A 25,860-nucleotide genomic window follows, 5' to 3' on the forward strand; every position below is an offset into this window, starting at 1 on the left:
CCAAACAAATTTATGTTTATCTTCAGTAAGTGTAGGCAAGGCAAAACATTTAATCATAAAAGTCTAGAACTGTTGCCAAAAAAGTTGCATAACCTGTGTTGTGCAAACTGTTGTAAACCATTCTAGTAGAGCAGTCACAAATATACTTTTTTTAAATTATTTATGTGCCAAATGTTTGTGATGTCCTGTTTCTAAGGCTTCACCATGTGCTATCACTACACTCTGCTTAGCAAAGTACTTGTGGACTCTTACTGCCAAATGGCCATTAGCGCAGATGTGCTTGACAGACACCTACCTTGACTGCTTACCTTTTCCCTTGACTCAGGTCTTCCCAAGGATGGGACGTGCAGTAAAAGAGAATCCATCAAGCGATATCGCAGAGTTTTATATGTCAACAGCCAATCTGACTTCACAAAAGTGTTATGCAGAAGACTGCTCTGTCCTCCAGTCTAGAAAGGCCTGACTGTATCTTCATATTGCTGCACACTTTCTTCCCCTCTCATAAATGGTTGCCACTAATGGATTGGGGTGCCTCCTGAGTGGCATCTGCATGCCCTCCTTGTGTTTGTGTTGGTCCTCCAGTTTACTCCCACATTCCAAGGACATGCATTAAGTGGGTTATACACTTTAAGTTCACAATAGTTTTGTGTGTGTGTGTGTGTGTGTGTGTGTGTGTGTGTGTGTGTGTGTGTGTGTGTGTGTGTGTGTATGGTATGAAGGGACAATTTCAGCAGGGGCAGCAGCATAAACATTGTCTCAAGATGTTGGCCACTATTGATGTAACACCCCAACTCATATGCAAAAATAGGAAAAAGGGGGTGATGGATTATAGCACTTGAGGTTACTCTAATTTATGCATGCACACAATTAAACCCCTTCCCCTAAAAAACTGCAATGCAGAGTTCCCTCTACTGAAATCCTCAGTGTGACCTCTGGCAGACTACATCATCTCAGTGGCCTATCAAGATGGTAAATGCAAAGCAGCACCTATTTATTTCATTAGTGTTTCCAGCTAAACTAAAGTTAAAGTTTGGTACCTCATTTAAAACATTTTAATGTTGTTGTTTTTTTTCACTCCTAAGCATGAATGCACCATCAGATTATGAGTTTCTGTTTTTTAACATAATTAATATTGCCTTTTTGTTGCTAATTTCCTCTATGACTATAGTGTTTTCTTTTATTCTTGCTTGGGTTGCTGTCAGTTTGTCCAACTGGTATCGAAATACAAGAATTTCCTGGACATGCAATAGCAATGAATGATATACTTTGTATTAGGGATGTTTTCTCATAGAGTCCATAGCACTAAATGTGAAAGAAATCTGCTTTTGTGACTGACAGCTTGAAAATCCTAAAATAAAGTAGACAAAGAAGAAGAGTAATTCATGAGATAAGACAAAGTTTTTAAGTGGGAAATCTAGGAACACTTTAATAAAAAAGGACTTCAACAATGCTCTTTTTTCTTTCCGTCATTATCTTTATCACTGTCACTGGACATGGATTTAAAACAGTTAAATGTTTTCTTTTTTCAGTCTTATTTACATTCATTGAATTATGATGCTTTAGTGTCTTCTGTGACACAGACTATTTACCTAATGTGATGTAGTTTCATTTATGTTTCTTTTAAATGGGGTTTGCTTGTCCAGAAATCACTCCCAGTTACAGAAACCACAAGAGTTCATGAGCAGTGTCGGAAAGATGAATGTAATAGGTTTGCTGCTTTTTTTCCAAGTCATAAATATTCAGTGCCAAACATTGAAAGATTGGTGTTTTTCAGCTTTTATGGATTACTGGTCCACATCGGAGACAATTAGTTAATGCCATTCAAAATGTACCTAAGTTACATTTGCCAACAAGACGCCTGGAGGCTGATGCTATCTCTCCAAGTATGTGCTCTACTAGAGGATATATTTTTAGGCCTTACGCTGGAAAATGTTTGGAATTATAAAGCCTTTCTTCTTTTCTACAGCCTCCTTCTCTCATTCACTTAGGATAACAAGAGGCTGCAGGAAGAACCATTATTACTTGGTTTCGTATTTCAAGACATTAGACTACAAACTGACAGTGGTTGACTGTGAAGGAGTGATTTTAAAAATGTTTCAGAAAGAGTACACTGGCATGGTTACTAAATGACTCTGACACTGAACCTAGATCTATTTTTGCTGCAAAAATAAATAAATACACTTGAATGGTGAAAACTGAAAAAATATATATGTTTGTAAGAAAACAAATCTAGTAAACATTGTAGACACAGCTGCAGTTCCTTGAAACTTAATGGTTTTATATGATAATAACCTTTAGTTCCAAGACTTAAGGCTTGCACATGTTCTTTGAAAAAAAATACAAAAGTGTTGAAAAATATGTACATTTTTAATGCAAGAGAAAATAATTGTAAATATTAAATTTAATTGTTTGCGTGAATGACTAATATCTAATTGAAAGTCACACTTTTTTCGTCATGGTCACTAACAACTTTGTTCAAAAGCAGCACACCATCCCAGATTTCTTTATAATAATATTTTTTTTTTCAACTTTAATTTTCTTTTTTCTTAATAGCAGAGGAAACGTTTATTCACAAGAGATGCTGCTAATGGTTATATGTGTTCTGTTGCCCCCCCCCATAGCATTTTAACTCTCTAGTGTCCCTCTTGGTGGACAGTTCATTTGCCATGCACTGTCCCTACATAGGTTTTGATGGAGCTAAGGGTGTTACCTAAGCCAGGAATGAAGGTCTATTTCTAACCTAAATTGTTCTGCATGGTTTAATGGATGCCCCTCTTGATGAATTTTATCTCTATGATGACCTCATGAAGGGGGTAATGATTGCTTCATGAAATGGCTGAACTGTGACTGTATTATTTTGCATCAAAATACTAAAAGACTAGAAAACTTTAGAACCACTGTCTTTGTATAACAAGTGCAGATATTACTGCTTGCCACTGTGAAAAGGCAAATAAGACCAGAGCATTATCCACATTTATAGCACAAACATGTTTCATACTTTTATTTATATATAAACATCTTAATTTTTTTAAACATCTTAATTTTAAATTTCAAAGATTTACATCTAGTGCACTGAATGACAAAAACCTTTATGCCCCTGAATGCTGTTTCCTGCAGACAGATCTGATGTTCTAAGCTTAGTATGAATTTCAGTGGCTATGTATCCCACATCTGATGGCTAAGCACAACTTCTTTCGGAAGAATAGTAGGTCATGTTTAAAATGGATCTGCAGTGTAATATAATGCCATAAGCTTAACTGCTGGGTTCCCATTGAAGTTTGGGTACTCGCTGATGAACAAAATCAGTCAAAATTTGGATGGTAAATAAATTTATATTTGTTTCTGGCTCTTCTCAGAATCTGTCTCCTGTATAATTAAACTAATACTTATTAATAACTTTGATGTTGTAATTTTCACAGGTCCGCTGAAAGAAGTAGAAGTTTCCCCATCATTGTTTTGCCCTTTGCCCCATTTAAGAATGGTCAGAATCAATATGCTTTTCTACAAGGGGTAAAGTTATTTCCAGGACAGATAAGCTATAAAATGGGCCTACCTTTTAATTTTAGATATTTAATGTGTGTTAACCAGGCAGGACTAACTAGGTACCTCTCCTTGCTATAAAAAAGTGAGGCTGGAATTTTTGTCTGCTAAAGTGATTTGCTATGAATGCAGATATTGTAGGAATCATGCCTAGGTCTGTAATGATGCTATTCTTTATGTAGTGTCTGACTGTTGATTTCTCTTTGTTCAGTCACTGTGTTTGTTTTTAGTTGTTGTTGTGTCTTTCGGCTTTTCCCGATTAGGGGTCACCACAGCGGAACTCCGGTCTGCTAATGATTGGCAGTAGATTTTTACATACCGAGTTGCTGGCTCTGATGCACAACCTTCAACGAAGGTACGCCCATTCATGCATGTCTCCACACAGAAGACGCTCTAGCTGAGAATGGAACAGGACAACATCTTACTGTGAGGCGACAACGCTACCGCAGCTCATTATTTTACTGTCAAGTTCCACTTCTTCACAGTTCTAGAAAATACTCTTTTGTATGTATTCTTCAGCATTTCTTCTTTCATCCCCAATACACTTCCCCTTTAGTATTTATTTCTGTGAAACTGATATACTCTTTATGATCTCTGTTTGAACAGTGCTTTTTCAGCACATAGAACAGACACAGGTAAAACTCTTAAAAAAATGTATAGTGCTGGAGAAGAATCCTTCTAACGTACCTAAACCACACAGAGATTTCTTCATGTTGTACAGGCATAGTGGAAGCTCTTCCTTCCTTGTATTCCTCAGGAAATGCTATAGTTACATCTGATTGGTCTTTTTTCCATGTATGTTTCTTATGTATTTGGTGTCATAATTTTGCACACCTACTCTGTCACTATACATAATCAGTAATAAGAATTACTTGAGTTAGGGAAGTTAGAAGTCTGAAAGCTAAGGATGCTTGGGCCCAGATATATGCAGTCAGAGTGCCGGTGATCAGACTTCAGAGACCTTGTTCGGAAAGTAGCTTTTGAGATTTTTGCCTCCCAAATCCCCAGGTCAACACATTTCATGTGCACTTCTGCTGATACATGTTATATCAAATGTCAAGCTTGAAGGGTGTTGTCATGCTCTGTGATGCCTAATTCTTTTGCACTGCTTGTACAATTTGCGTCTTTCTCTTAATACATGTCATTAAATTGTTTGTGTGTTGAAGATCTAACATGTTGAAATCATCAGGATATTCCTGCAGTTCCTAGATAATGAGTCAGACTTATACAAGACCTCTCCCTATTGGCTTTGAGTGAAACAGGATATGATGCGTTGTGATAAATGTTAACAATTCAGCATGGCCATCTGCAGGACTGCCGGAAAAGGAAAAGCCTTACAGCCTATGTCAGCTGTGGAGCATGCTCATTGCATAGACTGGAAAAATGCCCCACACAGGACCCCAATAAAATCAAGAGAAAGCATGAGAAAACGAAGTAAAAGCCATGTCAGTCACGTGCTTCTCCTGCTACAGCCCTTGCCACTTGTCAGTTATGAGACCCCCCCCCCGTGATTATCAGAAAGGTTGTGCTGAGGTTTTTCAATGGCCGATTATAAAAGCGTAATGAGTTGTACAGCCCTAACAGTCTTCTTTGGGGGTAATTTCTTTGGGTGTTTGCACCACCTCATGTGTGTTAGAGAATATCCACTTACACTTTGTTTCAGTGGACTGTACACTCAAATCCCCCTACACATACAGAGCTTTGGTCCTTGTAGCTAACGGGTCTTCTCGGCACATTTCACCCTGAGTTAGAGAGACTTGCGGCCTAGAATAGAACTGACTTCTTTGGATCAACCTACACAAATTGAGCCTAAGACATCATAAGTCTATTTTTACTCTTGGTAGGAACTGTCCTTTTGGCTGCAAGAATAGAATCTTAGGGGACACAGGTTAATGCTATCATTGGGGCAAGCACCACTTCTAACAACCTGTATTCTGGTTGTTGGGGGTCTTAGCAGCAGACCCTTGCATGTCACATGATCAGTACAACATGCTGCAAGGAAACAGATGTTGCTCTATTTTGGAGTTCATATTAGAGAAGGGTCTTCCTCTCATGTCCCGGAAAGGGGACCCAGAACATCCAGAGGTCCTTGTCTGTATGTTGAAAAAGAATAAAGAGACATTACCTCCCAATTAGATGACCCGTGTTTTGGAGAGACATAAGCTGATGATTTTGTCATTGAGCGCCTCTGCCAACTTCTTAATTAGTACACAGGTAAATAGGAAAGAGCATTGACTGAATTATTGTACTGCTGGATATTGCCCTAAAAGATTTAAATTTTGCAGCCTGGAAGTATCTGCATTGTGATGCCTCTACTTCTGAAAATGCCACTGCCCTTTAAAGTTCTCTAAAGTGAAGCTGCATCCTGCAAAGCATGGTAAACTCCACTCATTTGTGATATCTGTGGTCCAGCTATCCCAAAGACTGCATCACCTTTCCAACTCACCAGCTTTGGACAGGGCTGTCATGTGGGTGCCCTCCTCAGAGACTCATAATTAGTTGACCATGTGTGGTAACAGCTGACAAACATCCCTGAGTCTGGTTTGTTAGAATATCTGGGAAAACCCATTACTATAGCTGCTAAAGTGGGGCTTCATATGACTTTAATGTTGAATACTTTGATACTTTGGATAGGGTAGCAAGGCTCAAGAATGTTGCCTGTACTGTATGATATGGCTTAGGCTTTCCTTTTTTTTATGGATGAGCATACACAGATCATTCTGAATGGCATATTCTTGACTTATAAAGTCTTTCATCAGGCCTTCCTCAAAAATAAATAAAGGCACTGTCCACAGTAGAGGGTCTCTTTGATGCCTATAGTCCTTTATTCCTCCTATTCTTCTAGGTCTGTACCAGTTTTGTAGGAAGAAAGAAACTGTCATCATAAAAATTGGGAGCCCATAAACATTGTGTACTGTGTTATCTCTTCTTATCTGTCACCCAGAACTAACTGTGGAGGTTTCTTCTACTAGTTCACCATGGCCTAAAAGGTCATCACAGCAGACTGATGAGTACTCGATGTGGTCAAAGATGTTCTCATACTAGAGCAGCTAGGTACATCCCCAGAAAAGGCTCAGCTCAGGCACCAAGCCACTGCATAGACCTTTTGGAGCAGCCTTAGGCTGTGCTTCATAAAGGGAACATATAGCTTAGTCCTTCCTGACAGGAATGCAGAGAGCTGAGGATTATCTTTTCCTTATTCTAATGTCTATATAATAACAAGCAGTGTCCCAGACTAGCGAGTGTGGCCCTCTGTGGAGAAGGGAAATAACTTAAGCAATCAAAAACCCTCTACCACTCTGGTCTCTTGGAAGGAGTGCCCTGGAGAAGGGGTATCTCAAGTTGTGCTTGCCCACTATAGGTGGAAAATGGTTGGAGTACCCACTCAAGTTTAGAATAAGTGAGCCTATGAGGGCTTAGGGGAACAATCACCTGGTTCCAGGCTTTAAAAAGAACTAAGTAACAGTATTGGTGAAGGAACACTTGCACCTTTGGCACACATGGAAACTGAGTAATGATCTTTCCTTTTGCAGGTTTAGAGCACCGATATTAAATGGGAGCAACCATAATGGACAAACCAAAATGGACACTCACTGATCAGATTTTTTTGAGGCTAACTAGAGCTCACACCTGGATCCACACAATCAGAATGGACACTCACTAACCAGAGGCTTTTGAGGCTAACAAGAGCTCACACATGAACACACACAGCCCCGTGAACACTTAAAATTTGCGGTGCTCACTTGAAAATTGCTATTTTAACTTGATATCTTTTAACTGAAGCTTTTTAATAAAAACTTGGTTAACATTATAAAACTTTATTAATCTGATTAACTTTCACCCACAGCACAGGACTGACATAAGGCTGAGTAACCACTGCTGAAGGCTAACAAAAGTGCAAGTGTTCCTTTACTGGTACTGTTGTTTATAGCTTTGGGAGCGTGTGTGACAAGTGAATAGAGAGTCTCGGCTCAGACCTACCTGCACATCTTTCTGAGCTGTTTGGCTTTTTGTTAGCCATAATCTTCTCTTTTAACTTTGCATTCTAAATGTTGCCGGTGATAGTTTGCACATTCAGGTGCCAGTAGCTACAAAGTCATCATACTTTAGGGGTCCTTCTTTTTATGACACATATTGCCATCATGCTCCCCTGTGCACCTTCCCTGGATGTCAGATAAATAGCCTAAGTCCTGATAAAGGTAGAGCAAACAACACAAAGACTGGTATAACAAAATCACATACAACCTTGTCTGATTTTATTCTGTATTTGACACAATTTTTGCCAGATAAAGATGAGTTAAGAAAATATACCAAAGGGCAACCACCCTCAAAACCTGAGGAAAAGTATGTTTTTCATTGTATAATAAAGATTTCTGCAGTATTAATGTTCCAGCGTCACTGGAAATGGTTTGTATTTTTTCACACGGTTACATACTAAAGGCAGATCACCAGTATAGTCTTCATATGGCTTCTGTTAACATTCAAGATGCTATGCTTAAAGAAATGTCCTCAAAGGGAAACTATGCTGACCTGATTTCATCTTCCGAGCATGCCTTCTTTGTGCCACAATGCTTTCTAAGTTAGAACATGCAGAAAATAATTTCTGTGGGCCTTTCTCTCCATATGTTTCAGTAGAAGTTTTGATGTTCTATGCATCTTTTCAGTGTACTACGGCAGGAGTGTCAGTTTTTTCTGTGACTATTCTGTTTTTATTAGTGGCTATGTGTTTTTTCAAGATCAGAATTGTAGCTGCATGCCTTTTTTGGAATGCATCTAATATGTGAATTTGGCCATCTGTTACAGACAACTTACACTTAAAAGGACAGACAATTCTATTTATACATAGGTTTAAAAACTGATTGGTGGCTCTGTAGCTAGATTACTGTAGCTAACATCAGTGATCTAATTATATGGCAATACATGGAACATCATAAGTGCTTTGAAAACAACAGAAAAATAACGTTGATATAATCTGCCTTTTTAGATTCTTGTAGTGATTATAGAGTTGGTTGCTGAATTTTCATCAGGAAGGCGGATCCAATAGTAACTATAGTTTAGCCATGGCCTACTATACTTGTAGATGGTAGAGTCTAGTTTTCAGAACCATCACTAGTTGAGTTTTCATCAGGAAGGTGGATCCAATAGAAACTGTTGCTTAGCCATGTCCTGCTGCATTTGTGGATGGTAGTGGAGTGGCTATCAGAACCCCCCACTACTGATAAAGCACTAGGACACAGTCTACATATGGAATTGAACTGTTGGCCATAATAATGTTGAATTTCTTACACAAGTTATAGAAATGAACAAAGTATACTTCAGTTCTGGAGGAAAGCCTCAAATTTAGTGAGTCCTGTTTTTTTCTACAAAAGAACCATGTGAATAGATTTATTCTGAAAATCTGAGGCTAAACTGTAGTTTATTCTGAGACATTTAAAATAATGTCAGATTATGTTTGGAACTCTCTCTTCATGACTTGATTTGGTAGATGAATATGATCACTTGCAAGATGCTTTAATGAACTAATTCCAAGTATTTGTGTCATTCTGACCCGCCCCTCCCCCTTCCCATAAGCACGTTAGTGTCTAGGCAACCATAAACCTATGAAGAGAAAAGAGATGATATCCCATCACTCAGACCCCCTCTGTATGAGTAATACTTCCACAGTATTGTAGTCTAGTCTGTGTTATTTCTAGGAGGTTCCATGTATTAGTTTTCCTTTTTCCCCAGTTCATTTGCTGAAATATGTGCATTTATTGGGCATCATTATATGCTGTGGAAGTGGCAGTCTGCCACAGTTGTAAAATACCCTTTAACCTTTGCTAATAATGGGAAGTGAATGTATCTAAGCAATGCATGTTCAGACCTCATGCCAGTTTAGTACTGTTATCAAACACTAGCCAGTTTTGCACACAATAAATCTTTCTTAAATTAGATTTTGATTCTTATATTCCAGTTATACAGCTGTTTAAGTGTCTGCAGTATACGTGACATAGAGATATAAAATGAAATGAAGCACAGTGTTATAAAATATATTATTTAGTCATTATTTTTGCAGGGGCAACCCCCCTGCACATCTCTTATTGGAAGCTGTGTTTCCATATTCCTGTTTCTTAAATCTTCCCCCTCCAAGGAGATGTAGCTGGGCAAAGGATATTCTTAGATTTCTTGCAAAGACAAACATTTACTTTTCATTTAGGTCATTCAGTTTTAAAATTAGAATAACTCCGTAGCAGATGTCTGTGGTGCAGAAGGGTTGCCTCCCTTTAAAAAGTGTTTATATCATGTTATCGAAAGATGAAAATAGCGAACGCTATTTCATCGGCCCCAAAACATCTAAACATGAAAATATTGAACATTCAGAACAGCAACTTTTTTCCCATGGAAAAAAATTTGCTGCTCCGAAACACATACACACAACACAAGCACATCAAACAAACAGCAACCACACACATACACTTAAATTCCTACATCTAACATTACACTAAACTAAACATACACTACTATCTACCCACTTACCTTAACCCAAACCCTAACCAAAGGTCCGTCACTATCGCACACTCACCTAACCCGCGCCCTAACCCTAACTCACTTAAACCACCCCTAACCCTAAAGTCTGTCACTATTGCACACATGCCTAACCCGCGCCCTAACCCTAACTCACTTAACCCACCCCTAACCCTAACATACAAACAATCGCACACTTACCTGAATCCAACCCGTAACTTTCCATTATAGTGCTAAGAATAGCGAAGCCACAGAAACGGCCAACCAAATTCTTTCCCGAGGAAAGAATTTGCTGTTCTGTAGCTTTGCTATTCTTTTATATCAAACTGTCACAAAAGCGGATATAGGTACGAGAACAAACTCATAATATAAAGGCTTATGACTGGGTTACTGATCATAAACAAGATGTTAAGTATTTAAGAAATGAATATCAGGAAATTCACCTCAAGTGTGGAGTGAAGCAACCTCTAATGCACAAACTTTGTCTCTGAAGGAAGTTTGGTTTGACAACAGTGTTGTTGACATAGTAATCCTCTCCTGAAGTATACATCAGTTTTATTTTATTTTTATTTTATTTTGCAATTTGATAACCAGGTAAGTGAGAAGGTCTACTGAACCTTTTCAGGTATGATGTGGGTACAGAAGTACAGAGAATTTGCCAATACAATGGTAAACATGTATGCAGAACATTATTATAATGTCATTTAATTTAACATGCACTCATTTAATCCAATTATGTAAACTGTTTATAGCCATGAAGGGAGATGCATATATGGCAAATATGCAAACGTGTATTTTCATAAGGTAAAGAAAGTATAGTAAAGACATTATATTTCCAATAAGTATTAGAATGGAACTTAACCCTACACATGCACTTAACCCTACACAGAGGCAGATGCAACTGAATCAGATGTACAGCAATGTGTTTACAATTGGTTATGTTCATTTATTCTTTTGTGCCAGTTAGGCACTACCATGAAAGCAGGTACACTAGATTGATTTTGTAGAAATGTTCTTACTTGTTTTTGAATAACCCTAATATGTCACAATTGTTGCTATCTGTATGTAAAGAATTCCACATGTAAACCACATCCAGTGCTGTTTTAGGATAAAGATAACTTTTTGTTAGAGTAAGAGACATAATGTTTCCAAGATGGCATCATATACTTTTAAGTAAACTAGTTACATGGGAGGGGTGGGTGGCTTTATGTTAGATAGTCAACCATTCACGTCAGTATATTTTCAGTTTGAGTCCATCTGAAGTAACTATGTGGGCATCATGAGACATAGCAATTAGCCAACTTCAGATAGATGGGTCTACACATAATGTTGGACTCCTGATTCTGGGTTGTTGCTATTAAATGATTAAAAAAGATTTTAATGACTTGACGGTCAAAGTTCCCTGATCTGGAAGGTAAATATTAAAACTGAAACAAACAAAAACATATCTGCTTTCATTTGAATTGGTCATGCTGGAAAACATTGTGTTTGTCTCAAAAAAGTAAAGCATATTGAGGCAGGGATGGGGTGGTCTCAATAATAACATAGTAGATGAAAGGAACCAGGAGTATGGAGCATTGTATTAAAATTATTGCTTTTCCATTCCAGAAATAGGCAGCTCCTGAAATACAACTTTATTACCCATGACAAATACTTCAAGTAAGGGAATGTCTTATTCCCTATGAAGAAGCATTATTGAATAATACTTAGGCTACTGTTTAAAATAAGGAGTTCAGGTTAACATAATGATTAAGGTCTCTATCTCACAGATACAAGGTGCAGAGTTTGATTTTGACCTCTGGCTATTGGCTAAACTTGTAATAGCAACAAACCAAAAATTACAAAATTCAAGGGTAATAAACTAAAATATGGCTTTAGCATTAAAAACTCTTTATAACACTTTCATCAGGTACACTTCTTCAGAAAAGATTTCTTCAGAAAACAGTATTTTTGTTACCCTTGAATTTTGAGGTTTTTGGTTTGTGGTTATTTTTGTACCACTTGTTGGGCAGTTTTGTCAGTTTTAATTTGGTAAACTTGTAATAAACTATAGACTGACAGCCTAGCATGTAACTGAGAACTTAAGTGACTCAAACCACCGCATCTTAGAATATATTCAGATATTTAGATATTTGTGATGATCTCTATCTGACAAGTATTTTTTTTTCCTGTGGGGAAATGGTAATGGTTATTTTTGATGGTGAGAAATTGAAAATTTGTAAGTCACTGACTCAGAATTTAAGGAAAAAGTAATGGCCATTTAACTTGAAAACCTGTGAGTCATCGGCTCAGTATTTAAGCACTTTCCAGAAAGGATTGCCTCAGGATAGAGTTAAACCAGATTGTTGACTTTACTCCTCTTTTCTGGTTGACTTTTAATATGACACCCCCTTTCCTAATGCTTATTTCATTATGTTGACTTCTCCTGTAAATCATGCTTGCTAGAAATATATATTATAAATGTCAGAACATACTCCTCAAAGTTGACAATATTGCTTGCTGCAAATGTCAAGGGAGGCGTGCAGGGGAGATCTGTGCTTTTGCAACATGGCCGGATGTGCATACTTGTACTGACCAAAACAGTGTCTTTACTAATAGTTTGAGTGTCAATGACTATTCTTTTGGTTTATTTTGTGTCACTGCTGATGAGAATCATGTAGTATGTTATAACTATGAGATCTTAAACCTTCTGAAAGGGACATGCCCTATTCTCTGAAGGTTTATGATCTTGGAGTTTTTGTATATAATTAAGAAAAGTATGATGGGTGAGTTTAAGGTCTCAGACATCATTCTGATTGTCATTTTTCTGAAGTCATCTATCTGAACACTGGAAATGTGTATGCTTGACTTTGTGAACAAGACACATTCTGCATGCATGCTCTGTTAGTCACTTCTAAACTTATATTTTAAATTGGCTTAGATAATGTGTATTAAGAATTCCCAACTCTTTATGTAAACATGTCCCATAAGAGCTGTTTTTGAAAAATAATCTCTCCTCTATAACCTTCAGTCAGTGTTCATGTAATCCCTATACTGTTTTCATTTTTGTACATAGTCTAGTGCATATAAACTCTTCAGTACTCACCAATACCAATGCCTGCAGAATTCAGTAATGTCAAAAAACAGATTTCATCACTGCCCTGTCTGTGCAGTTTAAGGAACTGGTATTTACACGGAAGCCCCCCATGTTCAGACAAAGAACTCCTCAACTAGAAACTCCGTGAAAGTGTTTTAGAATTCAAATTGTTGCCTCAGTTTGTAGGAGTAGGAATGCAGACTCATTCTCAGTCTGACTGCTGACCTCCAGGTGTTGCTTTTTAAACAAATCTTCTCTCTGTCTGCCATAGAGCTCAAAACTTAAGGAGTTCACAGATTCTAGATAGCTGATATTTTTTTACAGTCACACATAAGTACATTTAATTTTGTCTGACAAGTTTGTGCAGTTTGATATTTGCTGACACTAAATTGAAATGGTTTAATACATAAATAAACACAACTATAGCTACAGGTTTCATTAGTGAAGGAGTTACCTTCCAGTGAATTAAATCTCTGTAAAGCCATATTTAAGAACTTAGCTGACTCCCTGTCAAAATGACAAGTGCCAAGAAGCCAAAAAAAAAAAAAATAGGCTGAAAATAAAATGTGGAGTGAATCTCGAAAATCAGTCTCCTCCTTTAAGCTTCTTTTTGCAGGGGGTACAAGCTCCCCAGCACACACCAAGAAATTATATATACCAACTCTGAGATCGCCATACCTCAGAGAAAAGGAAATATTCTATATATGGCATCTTGGACTTAGTTTATGTTACTCTGATCTTTCAGCAATTCAGTTTCCGTATTTCAGGACTCGCTCTAGCAGGTCCTAACATTTTAATGGTTACTGTTTGACCATTTAATCATTTAACCACATATTCCTTTAAAAAAAAAAAGGTTTATTTGACATCATTTGATAGCATAGCTTATTCATTCAGGGCAATACAGCATAGGATTTAAAGAAAGTCCCACATGTATTAAGAACATTCACTTATCAGTATGCTTTATTAATTCCCTGAAACCTTTATTGTTATGCTCATCAAATGTACATGAAGCACATAACAGTACCCAAAAGGATGACTACTACTGTTAACTGATATAGCCCCTGCACAGCTGGTAGGGGGCCTTTACCCACTGGACAGGACTGTCACTTCCAAATAATCTAGGTGGCATTATTATGCTCAGAAAATTGTAGTTCATTTCTTTAGTGGTGCAGTCCTTTTTATATTGTATTTAAAAGTACTTGTGTTTTATGAGCTCATTTAAGCCACAGAAAAAAAAATTAGTTCACATATTAGCATTAATCTGATCCGTTTGTTAGCTAGGAAGGTATCTTTAACATATTTAACTTATTTTCTATGAACATGATATATCTTCTCTTGAACACATTTTTTTGTGTGGCAGATACAGATGAAGAGCTTTTATGAAGGGAATAGGAGGCTACCGTATGTTGCAGACAGTAGTCTTTTAACTTGTCATTCTGAAAATAATGTGGGTGACCACATCCACCAAATATTTCAGTCTTGAGTTTCTAGTAGTGTGACTGAGCTGTTCTAAATGATGATGTCTGACCCCTCTCCCTTGTGACAATCATTTAGTTATAAGGTATAATTTACAATATGCTTTAGTTCCATTTTTTTGCCTTGAATTTGTTATATATATATATATAATAGCATTTAGCTATCATTTGTCATTGTTTAATACGTTTATTTTACTTGTTTGTATTTATTGCTTGAGCTAAAGTGTTTAAGCTCCACTTAAAGGCAGTGGGATTGCAAATTGGTATGGCACTAAACTGTTAAACTACCATTTTGCCTTCAAGCTGGAACAGCATATAAGGCCTAAAATGATGTATATTTTGAAAATACCACTTTCTCAGTGTGTTAACAACTCATATTTACAAACTATTAGTCTCTTCTTTTCCCACTATGGTAATGCTTTATGGTCCGTACCCGAATGACAGGAGCTCAGCTTAGTGTGTGTGTGTGTGTGTGTGTGTGTGTGTGTGTGTGTAGATGCACATGTGTCCGTGTGTATATACATGTAGGTGTGGTGGGAAAGTTGGAATGACAAGACTGCTATATGTAGTTATGAGCAGAACTTTTATGTACAAAGTGAGTCAAAGGTACTTGTTTAGCAGTTTGTCAACCAACTGGTTTTGTAGATAAGTTTGTTTCAGAGGGAGCACTGTTCAGTCATTGACAGTGCAGAGATAAACATATATATATTTTTTTCATTTATGTCCATAGCATTTTTAACATTGAAATATGGTTAGCAGAATCTTCTACTTTAAATGTTTTCAGAATATTACCTGCTGATAAGTAAAGAATAGATAGGACATATTTTGTTTCAATTTGTAGAAGAAAATAATTACTCAGGTTATAATAAGGTATAGCCAGCCAGGTTCTTTTTACTAGGAATGCTGTTTCCTACAATCACGTAATATACACCTTGTAATGACTCATCCTCTTTCTTATATTACATTTTGTTTAGGTTTTTGTTTTACCCACATATTCGGGTACTTCAACTGAAATTCTGAACTATCTTTCAAATTCAATGATCTACTTTTATGGTGCATTTCTGAACTCTTTTCTTGTTGATCTGAGGGATACCATCTTCATGAAACACTTGCATTGTTCAGGCCTGGTTGTACCGTGATGTCCCCTTGTTACATTTTTTTCTTCTTCTTTTTTTTAATATTCTATTTTCTGCACTGAAATCTTATTTACTTTGTCTGACACGTTTGTATTTATTCATCACCATCATCCTCCCCCTCACATCTTTTTTTTTCTTTTAAGACATGACACAATAGAAGGCTACTGCTACTCAAATCTGGAGGGTCACAGTAGTTTCCATGCAGGGGCGCCACCCTTATCTTCAAAGTTTCTAGGCCCCTTTAGATGGAACTGAGTAATGACTGCAAAGAACAAAAGTAGATTTTACCATGGCAATGTGTGTGATTCGCTTGTATTATATAATCTTTATTTATGATATTACAAAAGAACTTTTTGTATGATAGAAAGGCTAAAATGTTTTAGAACAACAAAAACATATATTAATGAATCAAAGTATTAATGTAAAATCAAGGCTGTGTTGAACTCTATGTTGACAACTAGCTGTTGTTTTCAACTCTTTTAATCAAAGGTGAATGTACAGATATCAGTTTTTCTTTACTGGTCACACCTGTCTACGGCTTACAGAGGTGGTACATGGAAACAGTATGGATGACAAGTACAAGGCTGTACAAAAAGAAAATGTTATTTATGTTCATTCTGAAGCAGAATTATGTAATTTACTGTTCTACCTGTTTACCAAATGTTTGCAATCATCCAGTATGGTGACTGGCCAAGTTAGAGAAAAACAGAGAAAGTTTTATATAGTTTCTATAAATGATAACATGTGACTAGCCTTTCACTCAGAATTTATATCCTACCATGCTAACAGCAGATCATTTGTAAATAACTGTGTTCATAATAATTTAAACTATTTTTAATCCTTGCAGATGTTACACATGCAACATAAAATATGATGTTTTATTATAAATAAATGCCACTTCCATAACCTCAACCCATTGCTATCTTTATTTATATAAACAGTAGTAGTTCAGAATATGAAAAAAAAACACTGAATTCTGGACCCTCAGAGCCTTTTTACATGGTGACATGCTTGAGCTGGAAGGCTACTTTAAAAAGCAAGTAAGACATGTAATATTGCTTTGTTAGATGGTATAGTGGTATAAATTCCACAGAGAATGTTCCAGAACTAGTAAAGACAACATCCCATTCTATATTTCAAAAGTTACTTCTGTAATATTGCTCACTATATTTTGAGTCTCATCCATCCTTACTTAGAATTAATCAACCTGTTAAAACAGTGGTTTTATTCCTGTAGAAAATGATGAAGGGGATGAGAGAAATGTTATTATCTGACTGGGCAGTATTTCCAGATGTGGATAACCTTTTTTTTTTTTTTTTTTTTTTTTTTTTGCTGTTTCATGTTGCTGGATAAGTATAAAAAAATCATATCTTGACAAAGTAAATAGAACAAGCAGTAGCAAAGGCCCTACATCTGAGTATATCAACAGTATCATCTGTGAGGAGTGGACAGTGCATAAAACTTGAATTGCAGTTAATTCTCAGTCAAGGAATTGCACTTAACCACCTGCAATAATTCCTTCTTTCTAACTGATTGTTTAAATCATAGTTTCCATAGAAATCATTATATGTTACACTGGGTATACTTAAATTTTGTTTAACTATTGTACCAGATCAGAGGCATGATATACAATTTTCTCAGAAATTAAATTGCTACTGCTTTTTTTTTTTTTTTTTTTTTTTTTTTTTTGCCTTTTATGACTATTTTTTCAGACTCCAACTGAGACAGCTTCTTAGAATTTGTAAGTCCTAATTCCAGATGGTGGTTGTCGCTATCACATTTACTGTTTGAAAAAGGTAACATTTCTTCTGAGATGACACTGAGAACACATTTTCCCTTCAGAAGCTGTCTGGGATAATTAATCTTTGTCATCTTCTATTTGATTATGGACTTCAGGCTTTTATAATGCAGAGGCTTTGAGACCTACTGAGGAAGTTAAATGTTTACTTTCAGCAGGTGCTGCCTGAGTATTTTCTGTCTTCTAGACTTTGAAGTTCTTGATGTATTCCTGCAGTCTACACCTAAACTGCCTTTTGGTTTCTTCTGTATAATATAAGTTACAAGAGCAACCACAGAGGAACTGCAAGGAAAAGGGGTAAGCTCTAGAAATATTTTTATCTTAATCTTGTCAAAATTTCTATGTATACATGAACACAATGCATCCCACAGGGCTACATACCACTTCTGGGATTGGTGAAGTGTATATGTGTCAGCTGGTTTTAAAAAATAAGTATAAAAATAACATAACTAATACCTGTGCTCAATAGAGTGACTTGACTTCAGATTTTGTTGAAAAAAAAAAGATTTAGAAAAATATTCCTGTATGATAGAGCTATCTTAACCACCTCACCAGCTAAATAGTAAATCGGATAACAAAATAAACATCAGAAAGTATATTGCAATTGTTCTTACAAGTACCTCCATTCTAGTCAAGCCTTTGTTGAAAAAAAATCTTCCCTGTCCTTAGCAGTAGCCTTCCAGTATGGGTTCCTGATGTCATTATATTCATAACCTCTACCCCAAAGCATGTCCAGTGTATGTTGGACCTTAAACAGTCAGGATGAAGACTACAGGCCCCCCCACACTGGAGCAATCTATGTAAATGGTATTGGCGTCATGGCAGTCCTTGGTGAATGTTGGCTTTGTGTGAAGCTTAGTACATAATTTTTCCCCACTGTGGTAACAATGGTAACTTTTACATAATTAGTAACATAATTAATATCATTACTATCTCTCCATGATAACAAAAATACAAATAATTCTATTACTATTCGGTAAAAGCAAGCTCATGGATGCTCGCTTTGCAGACAAAAAATTAAAACATCAGTATACTTGAAATAATACCAGTTATATTATTGAAAAAAGTCAGCATTATAAATAGGCAGATTAATAGACAGATAAATAAATCCATATCATATGGTAAAAAGCCAATACAATCAACATGCAAAAGATCGACGATCAAAACACCAAACCTGTTTATAATTTGAAAGCTGGTATTTCTTGGGACTGGGTGTTTGCCTTTTCCCCAGTGTAAAGCGATCTAGTAGTCTGGTGGCCATGGTGGTGTAGCGGTTAGTGTTGTCACCTCACAGCAAGAGGTTCTCCGGTTCGATCATCAGCTGAGGTGCCTTCTGTGTGGAGTCTGTATGTCGTCCCTGTGGTCATGTGGGTTTCCTCCAGGTCATCCGGTTTCCTCCCACATCCCAAAGACATGCTGTAGGTGGATTGGACACTCCAAATTGGCCCTAGTCATGAGTGTGTGTGTGTGTGTGTGTGTGTGTGTGTGTGTGTGTGTGTGTGTGTGTGTGTGTGTGTGTGTGTGTGCCTTCTGTGGAAGGTTGGACACCAGGCTGGCAACTTGACACCATAAAACTCTACTGCCAATCATGAGCGGACAGGTGATCCACTGTGGTGACCCCTAACATCCAGGGATTGCCAGGGATTTTCAAATGCATTTCTCAAGGAAAAAACAAAAAAACAAAAATAAATCAATAAAAAAAAAATCCTTTCTCTTAATAATACAGGCACTGAAGTCACTTCTTATAGCAAATTATTAGAAGTGATAGTGATTCACAATCTTAAATTCAACATGCATATATGAAATTACAAAAGAAAACCTCACAAAAACTAGAGATTCTTCTCAGAGGCAAAGACTTTCTCATCAATGCAACTAAAACTACGCTTACCACTACTTACCTCCTCCTATCACTGCTTTATGGCACTTTCATCCTTACTAACCTCCAGGCATCACAAAAAGAAAAACTTGAATAATGCATCAGATACCCTTTTCAGAGCCCACCACTGTATAGCACTAAAAAGCATAAACTGGTTAGAACTACCTCATAAACTAACAAATACACAGCTGCTTAGCACCTATAAAATTACCCAACTTCCATCTGCTTGCCCAGCACTAAATACCATTCTACACAACTATGTTCCCACTTGATCATTATGATCCAGTGACCAAAAACTCCTCTTTGTCATGTTGCTAAGACCTAGAACTCCTTGCCTATATCCATCAGGTCAATACCCCTCCTTCAGTCCTTCAAACCCATTCTGAAAGATGTCCTAGGCAAAATCTGGCTCAGTTCTTGCACAACCCCAAGATAAACTATATCCCTAAATATGAACAAGTGTCTATTCATAACACCAGAAGCGCAGACATACTCCTGGATGACTACAAGAACCAAAAAAACAAACTGGAAGATGCAGAAGAACAGAGTGAAATCCACACAATGTTCATTTGTTGAACAATGTGATTTAACTTAGAATCCACCAATAAGGAAATACCCTCTGTAATATAATTTGGGGCAGATACAATGGGTCTAAATGGAGGACAAAAAAAATGTACCACAACTTATCTAAGGTAGAAAAGAAAGGCCTGAAAGAAGTACAGGAGAATGGTAACATAAGAGTAATGAAGAGTGACAAGGGTGGTACCTTAGTTTTAATGAACCAAGAGGAATATGTTACCTGTATAGAGAAAATGCTAGATAACAGTTTAGAATACAGATTAACAGACATGGTGGAAGTAGCTAAGAGCTACAGGAGTGTTTACTCTTTTTGTTTGAGAGTTTAATGAACAGTAATTTAGAGAGGGACCTTTATGATTTTTGTCACATAGACAATCCAAAAACTAGGTTCCTTCTTTGGAATTCCTAAAACACATAAAAGTAAAACTTGTCCTCCATTTAGACCCATTGTATCTGCCCCAAATTATATTACAGAGGGTATTTCCTTATTGGTGGATTCTAAGTTAAATCCCATTGTTCAACAAATGAACATCATGTGGATTTCACTCTGTTCTTCTGAATCTTCCAGTTTGTTTTTTGGCTCTTGTGGTCATCCAGGAGTATTTCTATGTTTTTGGTGTTGTGGTTCCAATGGCAGAAAGCAGAGGAGATTCATTGATGGATGTCAGCATTTATCCTACACCAGGTGAAGGTGGACAGAATGTTCTGGCTTCACTATTGAATACCATAAAAGATATTCAGCAGACTTTGCAACTGTTAATTCCGGAGAAGGTGAATGCCATTCTAGTCTGGTCCAGCTCAGATGATGAGGCTGAGACATGATAAATTTTAACATACATTCTGCTGAACAAGGTAAAAGGTTTGAAGTTGTTTCTAAAATTAAGACTTATGCTGACATAGCTTCAGTATTAAATACTAAATTGGATCCTTTTTCATCTTCTGAAAAAACTATTAACAGTATAGAGCTGAGTACTTACAGAGACATGTGTAACAATTTGGGCAGACTATTAAAGAAATACAAAAGCTTAGGCTTGGAAAATAAATATTTTTCACCCTGTATAGAGCTGGGTATAGTCCCTAAGGGGCTGAGATTCTTTAAATGCCCAAATGGAGTTGGCAGCTCTGATGAATTTTTTGTTACACTAAAAGACTTCTTTAACAATGCTGGTCTTAAGTTCCTGAAGTTGCTTATAGACAATAACTGTAAAATTGTGACTGGGCTAAGGGAAGACAGATGAAATCTTGCTTAAGGACTATCACAGCAATATTGGGGAATGGGTTGAGTACCATACACTCTTCTCTGAATTACAGAAAACATGAAGAGGTTATAATAAGTCATAAAAACCACAAGCTCAAGTGAGATGCTGCTGTGTATGAACATGACACAGCACATGTTGATTTGTGTGTGTTTAACGAATGCACAAACCAGGACAAATTCAAAGTACAGAATAATCAGACCAAACTTTTCCCCTTTAAGAAACACATCAATGAAGTCCACGCCCCCAGAACTAAGAACTTTCAAGCAACTTCTGAAGTTGGATCTTTAAACAGGGAAGGAACTATAGTGGCTCTGTAACGGATATTCTGGAAGCAGGAACTTCTAGTGTTGGCAATGGACTGTTTGTTAACAACCCGACAACAATCAATGAAGAAAATGATGGTGGGACTAGAACTAAGATTTTTTTAGCTGAGGAGAAGGAGGGCAGAAGCCAGAGAATGCACACGTTAAGGAGAAGAGAACGAACAGTGTCAAATTCTTCAGCGGACAATTAAATAGGTATTCTGTACCTGTAAACAGTGTTATAAATTTCCGGTACTAGATCCTCAAAAAAGACAAACTTGCGAACGTAACCAGAAGACCCAAAGGGCAGCGTTTCAGAATAAATCCAGTAGTTCACAAATAAATGTTAGTAAGCGCTTAATAAGCTGAAGTACTCCACTTGGTATAAAACTCCCTTAAGGCAAAAAACTCGAAAAAATTCATTTATTATAAAGAAGCTTTAAGTGCTAAAATAAAATACACTTTTCGTCGCACAATGATGCACAACTTCCTCAGAAGACAATAACGGGCTGCTATTTACTCCTTTTATAGTGTGTTAACAACCATATTCTAATTAAATGATAGTTAATTAAATAAATAGATAAATAAATATATTTAACATTCCTAAACATGCTTTGTTTGGTTGTATTTACATAATGCAAGATAAATTCTATTCATATATGTATATGTGTAGATCCGAATAATAAAAATTAAAAAGTTGATTATTTACTAGTTATAAATTGAACGCTGAAAACACTCATACAAAATACTCATAGAAAATATATATTAATGGACGATTCAAAAATTATGATAACATAGTTATTAACAGCAAGTAAATAAATAAATACGTTACACCAATATAATTACTATATATAGTGTAACTAACCTTAATGGGTGCACCAAGTAAATCTCATTATTAAAGGCTACAAATAAAATTTTTATATGAAAGTCCAATGGGTAAACCTCATACTTTAAGGACAATCATTTACATTATTCATTCTAACAAATTAATTAAAACCCTAAGTGTTAGTAAACATCAGTATTATACCTTAATTAAAAATCAAATACTAATAACTTACTAGTTATTATTTAGGACGACCTATATGTTCTGAAGATTGAAAGTGCTACCAGAGTAATATATATAATCTATTATAATAAATTAATATAATATAATCCTCTTTAAAAATCCATAAAAAAATGATATTTAATATTTAATATTTGATATGAAATTTCATATCAAAATTCATATCAAAATTCATATCGAAATTCATATCAAAATTCATGTCTACATTTCTAGAACTATTAATTAAATAAACTAGTATTAATGAAACTGCATCTTAAACTATCGCTATATATCAATTTTAACAAGTCATCTCTCCATGTTTTTTAACCAAAGCACACATTTAATAGAGGACATTTCATTAATTCCTGGGTATTTGTTTGCACTAGTTCTTAACTGCCACACTAGTTCCTTTCTTTCCAATTTTAAAGGCTCATAGTTACTTCTTGGATCTTCATTTATTTGCTCTATAACTTTAAATTTAAAACTATGACCTTCATTTTCTAAGCAATGTCTAGCTAGTGCATTTTCCAACTTATGTCTACTAATACAATAGTTATGTTCATATATCCTATCGCGTAGTTTCCTATCTGTTTTGCCTATATAGAAGGCTGCACACCTCACGCATTTTGCTTTATAGACAACTTGTTTGCTATTACAATTAAATTTATTCTTAATTTTGTAAGTTGTTCTATTAATCATGAATGTGCAGCCCTCTTCTATAAACTTACAGAAATTGCAACTTCCACATTTTGACATCCCTGCATTAGTGACAAATTTGAGATTTTTTATTTGTAGGATTTCTTTTAAATTAGTCCCTCTCTTATATATTACTTTAGGTTTTTCTGGTACTAAAGTTCTCAGGTGACTATCAGATGAAAGCAATTCCCAATTTTTTAAAACAATATTTTTAATATCCACCGAATCCAAGTTAAAAGTTGTAATCAAACTACAGGAGTAATTTATCTTTACTTCACTAATTGGAACAGGCCCTATATCAATTCCATTTATTTGTGATATTCCTAAAAGAGGTAAATATTCTCCTCTTATTCTTTTAGATTGTACCTCCAAGGAAATCTCTTGGATGTAATTCATTGGGTATCCCCTTTGAAGAAAAAAGTTTTGAAGCACCTCGCACTCTTCCAAAAAATCATTTTCGTTTGTGATCATCCTTGCTGCCCTCACCATTTGACCTTTAATAATAGATTTTTTCTGGTGCAATGGGTGGCAGCTGGTATAATGTAGGAATTTATTGGAGTAAGTTTCCTTTCTATAGATTTTAGACGTAAATCTGTTGTTAATGTAATCCTTATTCAGGTATACATCTAGGTATTCTATTGAATTCTTATTATATTTATGTGTAAAGCTAAGGAAATCAGTGCTTACTTCCAACTCGTGAACAAATTGTTTTAATTGTTCTTCCTTACCCACGAAAATCAAAAAAGTATCATCAAGAAATCTTGTGTAGAACGGAATGCATTCCATCGCCTTATCTTTATCCAAAATATTCTTCCTTTCCCAATAGGCCATTACTAAATTGGCGAAACTGGCTCCACAAGGGGAGCCCATCGCCACGCCTATTTTTTGATGATATATTTCCTTGTTAAATAATATATAATTGTAAGAAAGGAGTCCAATAGTTCTCTTACCAATTGTATTTCTTCCGTGGGTGCACCTAGCTTACCTAAATGGAGGGTTGTCCATTCCTTTCCTATTTCGTGGGGTATGCTAGAATAGAGATCTTTGACATCTAATGTGACCAAGTAACTATTAGGGATGAATGGTAGCTCATTAATTGCTCTAAGGAACGACCAAGAATCTTTTGAGATTTGTTTCTCCTTTTTTATATATTTTTGTAGTATTTTATCTGCTACTTTGGAACAGGTGTAGGTCATGCTACCCCTACCATCCACTAGAGGTCTCATAGGTGGATCTTGTAAATCTTTATGCACCTTTGGTGTACCAAATAGGACGGGGGTTCTGATTTTAGACTGATGTAAATAATCATACATATCTTTTTCTATCCTTCTTTCTATATATAGTTCTTCAAAGAGTGTTTTAATTTTATGGTGGGCGGAGTTCATTTCACTAACTGAGGCCTTAACATAGGTCTCACTTTCTAAAATCTTAGTCATTTTCACATTGTAGTCACTAATGAACATAATGGCGAGACCTCCCCCCTTATCAGGTTGCATTATCCTGATAGGCATTTGACTCAATAGTGACAACAGGTCTTTCTCTTCCTTAGTCAGATTATTTTTATAATATTTACTCTTATCCTTTAGGTTCCTAAGGTCCATTTCCATTATTCTCTCGAAGAGAGCTAAAGAAGGATGCAAAGGTGGATTATAAACACTAGACACTACATAATCAGTTTTTGTATTAAAATCACTTCCTAACATTGTCAACAAATTAAGTTTTCTGATAAACAACTTCAAATCTATTAGCGTTTCAGCCATATTAAACTTTTTTGATGGTACAAATGTGTATCCTTTACTTAATAGGTTCACAGTCTCAACACCAATAGATAAATTAGTGTAATTATAAATTTTAAAGTCGTTTAAAGAATTAGTTACAATATTACATTTAGGTTGATCATCCAACAAATTCACTGTAGTATTATCGTTGATCAACGTTTCCTCCTCCTGTTCCCATTCTGTCTCCTGTTCTGTGAGGGACGTCTCGAGGCCTGTTCCTGAAAATTCCTATTCCTATTATTCCCTCTGTCATTGCTGGTAACATTATCAGCATTCCCTTCCCTCCTTTCAAATTGGAAGTTATTTGATATTTGTCGATTTTGCTGCTGTAAAAGTCTCTCACTCCTCCTAGGGCCCACATTAGGGTCAACATTTAAGTCTTTGTATCCTTCTTCACTTAGTTCTAAAACTTGATTTGTATTTCCCCCATGCACATCTATGGTACCATCTGGTTGTCTTAAGCGTGGACCATTTCCCGCTACAGGTTTTTGTGCCATTGGGGGGTGGGGGTACGCTTTCCCATCTTTATAATCATTCAAATCTCGCTTAATTTTCTTCACTTTGGTAGCATTCATTTTAACAATATGGTCGTCTATGCTTAGAAAACATCTATCGTATTCATACTGATACCTATTAAAATCAGTATCAGCTTTAATAGAATCATTAAGTTCTTCTAATTCTGCCAATAGTTCATCTACTGTTTCTTGGTAGTGGATGCAAAACAAATTTAACACTTCCAACCCATGTTTGTCAAATAACATAACTAAAGCCTTATGAAAATTAGAGCCTTCTAGCAGTC

Source organism: Protopterus annectens, chromosome 7.part0, assembly GCF_019279795.1.
Source record: "Protopterus annectens isolate FY-2018-M chromosome 7.part0, PAN1.0, whole genome shotgun sequence".
Classification (NCBI taxonomy): Eukaryota; Metazoa; Chordata; order Ceratodontiformes; family Protopteridae; genus Protopterus; species Protopterus annectens.